At 42.0% G+C, this 7,515-nt stretch overlaps 1 long non-coding RNA gene across 1 annotated transcript; it reads right to left on the minus strand.

Annotated features, from left to right (window-relative positions):
- Positions 1-271: 271 nt before the first annotated feature.
- LOC135561162 (uncharacterized) lies at positions 272-2,020 on the minus strand. Its single transcript, XR_010459261.1, has 3 exons — positions 1,526-2,020; positions 1,133-1,244; positions 272-1,038 (listed from the first exon to the last, which is right to left on the minus strand). It is a non-coding gene; the product is annotated as an uncharacterized LOC135561162 (long non-coding RNA).
- Between the last annotated feature and the right edge of the window lie 5,495 nt (positions 2,021-7,515).

Consider the following 7,515-nt stretch of genomic DNA (forward strand, 5'->3'; position numbering starts at 1 on the left):
AACACAAGTCATAATATTGTAACCAGTTGTTTTAAAGGAGGACAGTTGTTAAAATGACAGATGTGGGGCATTTCGTGAAATTGTACTTCAGTATGGTTTCATAAACAAAGACATGCTGATGTGCCAGAATATTAAGTATCACATTGTCATAAGTATCAAAACAATATGTAGCTTTTCTGCAGAAAGAACCAGCCTCATAAATTTATGACTTTATCCTTTTTCTTCAGTGTGGCCCTAGTACTCTGTCATATAAACAAATACACATTCCATATGAATATAAAAACACAATGTGTAACATTATGTTCCTTTATTGAATAAGGACAAAACAGGTAAACCATCAGCTCCTTTCGAAACTGAAGTCACAGTGACTCTACAAGATGGAAAGCACAGAATCCAAGCATATTATACAAAATGATACATACACATTCAAAGGTCTGTATATAACACACCCTGCATGTCTGCACACTAAAATAAATGCAGGACAAATCCATACACATCAACTGAACAGACAAATGAATGGATGCAGTAGCCTCCCTGCAGCCTTGTATTACACACAGTATACCGCACAAACATCATAAGAGGACAAATTCGTCAAAAAACAAACCCAAAAAAACCCAAATTCCTCTGCCACCGCAGGACATATTTAACCAAAATTGAAAGCACACATACTAACTAAAATAATTCAACACATATTGGTCCCTCAGCAGCCGACCACTGTCGTCATCAGGGAAGATTGCCGGATTGTCCCAGTCCATGGCTGGTGGCACTCTGGGGGCCCTCTCCTTCCTCAGGCAGGCCACATTGTGGAGGACAGCACAAGCCACAGTAATATCACATGCCCTAACAGGGCTGACCCTTAATTTGTGAAGGCAGTGAAAGCGTGCCTTCAGGAGGCCAAAGGTCATTTCAACTCTGGCCCTGGTCCTGGCATGGGCATGGTTGTAGGCCTGCTGTGCTTCCTGGGGGTCTGTGAAAGGTGTCAGGAGAAAAGGCTGGCAGCCATACCCCTGTCTCCCAGCAACACACCAGAGAATTCACCTGTCAACACAAAATCTCATCATTACTACCTCATAAACACAGTGATATTCTTGACACAGCCATGATGGTTATAAATAGGGGTTGTGTGGCTTACCTTGTGATAGGCACTGATAGATTTCAGAGGCCCGAAAGATTCTGGAGTCATGGACTGAGCCAGGCCATTTTGCCACAACATTGCTGATCACACAGTCAGCATTGCAGACCATCTGAAATCATAAGATGAGGAATATTACACCAATCAATGCACATCACTGGCAATGCAGAGTGTTCGTCAATGGACAATATCAAAAAGTTATGTTCACCTGAACATTAATGCTGTGAAAGGATTTCCTATTCACAAAATCGGCCTCATGGGCACCTGAGGGGGCTTTTATCCTTATGTGTGTGCAGTCCACTGCACCAATGACATTGGGGAAACCTGTCACACAAAGTAATGAGTATCCTACTATGTGTTAACAGTTGTCCTGTAATTTGTAGATCCTCTTACCTGCAATCCTATAGAACTCCTCTTTGATGTCACAGAGTCTTCTGTGGCCAGGGAAGGAGATGAAGACATCTGCTAATGCTTTGATAGCCAGACACACACTCCTTATTGTGCGGCAAATTGTGGCCTTGTTCAGCTGTTCTGCATCCCCCACTGAGTACAGGAAGGCTCCACTAGCAAAAAAGCGCAAAGGCCACACAAACCATTTGCTCCACACTCAGTGCATGGCTCCGTGCAGTGCGGTGCTTAATCCTGGGACCCAGTAGTCTGCATAGATACCTGATGCCATCTGCAGAAAACCTGTATCTTTCATATAGATGGTCATCAGGGAAGGCCAGTGGGTCCAACCGGTCCCTGAAGACCCTTTCTCGCCTGAAGGCTCTCCTCAGCACAAGTGCTTCTTCATCCACCACATCTCGCACGAATGGGCATGCCATTGTCAGAGCAGAAAGGAACACACAATTTTGGGCCTTCATATAGGCTAGTGGCCACACCTGGTGCTGGGGGTGGGCAAAGAGGGCGATGCCTTATAACGATGACTTGGTTGTACTGATTGCTGGGAAAAAAAAAAACCTTAGAAAGATGCCACCGTCCTGTGTGCTCACAATAAGAGCTCATATGTCATGGCTCACTTGACTTTACGAGAATATACCTAATTTTTATTTTGAGCTGTGTCATCTTCTTGGAGCTGGGGGAGGAAAGAAAAATAATGATTAATACATTTGTGTTACAGTTAGCATACAGTGTACATTGAAGGCATATCTCACCTCCCTCTCAAGTTTTTTTATTTCAAGGTCCAGTTTCCTAATTGTCCTCTTTTTTATTTCGGACTCCAGTGCAAGATTCTTCTTCTTGTACTGAATGTCTATGTCTGCCAGTTCTATTTGGCGCCGGAGGTGGTTGCCATACAACTTTCTGATAGCTTGTGAGCTCTGTGAACACAATACAATTAGCGCAGCTGGAATTTGGCAGGATGTGGTGTCCTTTTATTAATACGCACTATGTTGCCAGGCTGGTTTTCCCACTGTATAGCATCTGGGTCCTGTAAAAGAAATTAGATTTTTTGATTTTGATGAGGACTCCTCACCATTGTAGAGTAAATAGTACTTTCACAGTCTTAACATGATACCTCATGCCTTCTGGAATCCAGAGAGATGGTCTCCTCCTCATCATCGTCTCCATCATGTGCTGTTGCTGCGGCACTGGGGCCTTCACCCTATCACATTTAATCGGATTCATATTGAAGCTAGTAGACAAGACATGCCAGGCCTACAGTATGCCTTTGATGGAGTACTCACTGGATCAGCATTGTCTGGTGCTTGTGCTGGTGGCTCTAACAGGAACACAGTGCTGCCAGGCACTGCAAGGCAATAGGTAAACCAAAGTCAGACAGTCCAAATTGATTCAATATGAATGTGGTTGTATCCCATGTAGAGATGGAAGGACATACCTTGAATGAAGCGGGTGGCATCTTGGGAGGAACCTATGCTCGTCTCTTTCCCCCCAGGGATCCCCTCTAAGACGGGCCTGCCTTTATTTAGCTCCAAGGCCATGTCCTCTGCTGGGGTAAGGTCAGCCTTTGGTGACCCACCACCCGTGCCTTGTCTGTGGGTATTCTTTTTCACTGCTAAAACAGTACAGACAATGTGTGAGCAGGCACCTTCTGGGTACAATATATGCTTGTGCTTTGTTAAATATTAGTCAGGGACCATACCATTCTGCAGAATGTTCTTGTATTTGATTTTGACCTGCTGCCATGTCCGTTTTGGCCCGTTCATGTTTAATCTACACACACACACACACACACACACACACACACACACACACACACACACACACACATTTAATGGAGTCACACTGCAAAAAATTACTTGGTATTTTTGTCTTGTTTTCAGTAAAAATATCAAAAAATGTATCATAGCTTTATACAGTGTGATGGAGTTACTTTACACAATTTCACTCATATCTGCAGTGCATTTCAATTAAAAATTTAACCGTTTCATAATTACAGTACAACTGCATTTTTGGAGATGTGAATTAAATATTTGAATTGTAATTGTGATGTTTCAGCGGAGCGGTGAGTGTGTAATTGTGCACTACTTACGCATTCAGGCGGTCTGCAATACTTTGCCACGCTTTTTCTCTTTGCTTTATCACTGTGGCGGTGTTGCCTTTCTTCTTAATTATATCTTTTACCTCCTCGTATGCCTCCATGAGGATTTGTGCTTCCGACGGGGAAAAGTACGCGGCTCTAGTTGCCATGGTAAATCAGTTAATCTGTGATCTGTGGCGGGGTCTATTTGAGTGAGCCGTGAGCGCGCACCTATCCAGGATTGGTTTCACCTGGCTTAATGAATCCGTGTCTGCTCATCCTGGCTTGGTCTTTGTGCAACCAATTAAGCCTGGACGCACATGTTTTGGCTTCATTGAGCTCAGCTGAGTCATTTATCCCGGATGTCTTAATTCTACTTTTGTGCAACAGGCCCCTGGTTTCATTTGCGTTTATTTCTGTGTGTATATAAGGTACCTGTTGCCTGCCTTAGTTCGTGCGGGATTAGACTTGTGTGTATTGCGCTCGATTGTATTTGATGTTTGTTGTGCGTTTGCACGAGTTTCTGAGTATCGAGAGCGTAGTTTTTGGATTTTCGTCTGTGCCATTTTTGTATTGGTGGACTATATGATTAAACACGCTTCTCAGACATCCCTGCTCTCCTGCGCCTGACTCCTACACCTCTCACCGAGACGCACGTTATCACAGACACCTGTTGGTAGATTAAAAAAAGCAGACATTGAATATCCCTTTGAGCATGTTTAAGTTATTAATTCCACTTTCGATGATGTATTAATAAACCGAGTCACTACAAAGATACAGGCGTACTTCCTAACTTAATTGCTGGAGAGGTACGGAACTGCTCAGGGCGGCAGGTAGCCTAGTGGTTAGAGCATTGCACTAGTAACCGGAAGGTTGCAAGATCAAAAAATAAGAAAATAAGAATTTGTTCTTAATTAACTGACTAGCCTAGTTAAATAAAGATACAGTTTTTAAAATATCACCATCAGGCCAATGGTGACTTTTAAGCAGTTGTAGAGGTTAATGGCTGTGATAAGAGAACTGAGGATGGATCAACAACATTGTAGTTACTCCACAATACTAACCTAATTGACAGAGTGAAAAGAAGGAAGCCTGTACAGAATAAACATTTTCCAAAACATGCATCCTGTTTGCAAAAGGCACTAAAGTAACACTGCAATAACACAAATCTACACTTAAGTTGCTTACCAAGAAAACAGTGAATGTTCCTGAGTGGCCGAGTTAATGTTTTGACTAAATATGCTTGAATATATATGGCAAGGCTTGAAAATGGTTGTCTAGCAATGATCAACAAGCAATTTGACAGAGATGGAAGAATTTTTTAAAGAATAATGGGCAAATATTGTACAATCCAGGTGTGCAACACTCTTTAAGACTTACCCAGAAAGACTCATAGATGTAATAACTGCCAAGGGGATTTTAATATGTGTTGACTGAGAGGTGTGAATACTTACACTACCGTTCAAACGTTTGGGATCACTTAGAAATGTCCTTGTTTTTGAAAGAAAAACAAACATTTTGTCCATTAAAATAACATCAAATTGATCCGAAATGTTGTAAATTACTATTGAAGCTGGAAACGTCCGATTTTTATATGGAATATCTCCATAGGCGTACAGAGGCCCATTATCAGCAACCATCACTCCTGTGTTCCAATGGCACATTGTGTCAGCTAATTCAAGTTTATAATTTTAAAAGTCTAATCTTTCATTAGAAAACCCTTTTGCAATTATGTTAGCACAGCTGAAAACTGTTGTTTTGATTAAATAAGTGCAGTTTTAGTGCTTATTTAGACTAGTTGAGTATCTGGAGCATCAGCATTTGTGGGTTCGATTACAGTCTCAAAATGGCCAGAAACAAAGACTTTCTTCTGAAACTCGTCAGTCTATTCTTGTTCTGAGAAATTAATGCTATTCCATTCGAGAAATTGCAAAGAAACTAAAGATCTAGTACAACGCTGTGTACTACTCCCTTCACAGAACAGCGCAAAATGGCTCTAACCAGAATAGAAAGAGGAGTGAGAGGCCCCGGTGCACAACTGAGAAAGAGGACAAGTACATTAGAGTGTCTAGTTTGGGAAACAGATGCCTAACAAGTCCTCACCTGGCAGCTTTATTTAATAGTACCTGCAAATCACCATCTCAACGCCAGTGAAGAGGCGACTCCGGGATGCCAAATCAAATAGCTTTTTTGTCCTGAAGGGGGAACTTCTTGTGTGGTTCATACAACATGATACAGGCAATAGAGGACAGGACATATATTACAAAACAAAACTTCATAAGTGCAGAACTCACACCCCGGTACGTAATAATACTGACTTTTTCAACAACATCCCCCTAACTTCTTTTCAAGTGTGTGTAGTGATATTCTATTCATACGAAGATGGTAGATTCCCATTCCCCAGTTTTGTGATATTATCCTATAAACATACCATTTAATTGGCACGGATGATGATTTTGCACATTGTAACAAACATGGAGCAAATACTGTAAATGAGATTTAAATTTAGCTTGAGGAATATTTTGGCAGCGTGGAAGTTTTATACTCCCGAAGACAAATCCAAAGTAATGTCCATAAAACCCTGTCACGGTGTTAAATTTACAACCAGACATTTCAAATTGATAACAATCATGAAGATTGATGTGTGTTTGAAGAGTGGAATGTTAGCTTGGCATATTGTTGTCAATGGGTCAGTGGAATATTGATTCATATTCCCCAGATAACTCTCGGCAAAAGGAAAGACAACATTTTTCTCACATGAGGTATTGAGAGACCACCACATGTTTCCAGGTGTCTCGTTTTGGAGAGAGACCGGCCGAGAGCTCTTTGAAAACACTTCCCGTCCTTGTCATTATTTTTTCAATCTGCACCTATTTATAGTGTAAGAATGTGGTACTTACAAAAGCCAGGATGGGTAGTAACTTACACATTGGGGTTTTTGTGCCTTGTAAAAATGGGCGTTCATTCCGTTTGGTCCATGGTACTGTACCACCTGTGTGTGCTGGTTTTTGTTCCAGTCTGACTTAGTTAGTTCAGTATATTATTCAGTTGCTGGAATTATTGTGGTGCCAGATGGATTGTTAAGTTTTCGCATGGTGCGAGCCATGTCAGAGGTGTGGGATCGATTCCCACATCAGACATATACTATGTGAGTGTTAATAATACATTGATTTATTTTGTATAGAAGGGTCCAATGATGGTGTTATAACTAGAGGTTCATTTAGGACTTGAACTTGGTCCTGTACTTGGTTCCTTGGTTTGTTTTCCATGCAGAACCCTCTGTGGAAAGGGATCTACATGGAACCCAAAACGGTTCTACCTGGAACCAACAAGGGTTTTTGAAAGGGTTATCCTATGGGGACAGCCGAAGAACCATTTTAGGTTCTAGGTAGCACCTTTTTTCCCCAGTGTGTATTATAGGACAGCCGATAGCAGGTGGTGGAACCCATAGGGTTAATCCCATGCTCCATTGGGTTGGGTGTGACCTTGTTGGACAGAGCCAGAACCTTTTATGTTGGGCTTTCTGTCTCTTTTTTCACGACCACTCACCACTCTTTCTATCCCTCGTTCCCTCTCTGCCTCTCTCTGTTGGCCTCTTCTCTCTCTCTGTGACTTGGGGAGCTCCCGATAAGCACATTGTGTGTGACTGTGGTGCTACAGGCTATGGTAAAGCATTCCAAGAGCAATTACATGGCTGTGTGCGTGTGTATGTATGCATGTGTGAAAATGTCTCTGTGTGTGTGGGTTATTGTAAATTAATGGTTGTGCATCTGTGTGTGTATGACTGATTGTGTGTATACTTCAATCTGGTCAAAAGCACTTTACCATCTGGCAGTGATACTTTACCCAGCAGCTCCAACGTTGCCATTTGAGATATATAAGGTCATCCCTCACCAGCAGC

The sequence above is a fragment of the Oncorhynchus nerka genome, linkage group LG16, assembly GCF_034236695.1.
Source record: "Oncorhynchus nerka isolate Pitt River linkage group LG16, Oner_Uvic_2.0, whole genome shotgun sequence".
NCBI lineage: Eukaryota > Metazoa > Chordata > Actinopteri > Salmoniformes > Salmonidae > Oncorhynchus > Oncorhynchus nerka.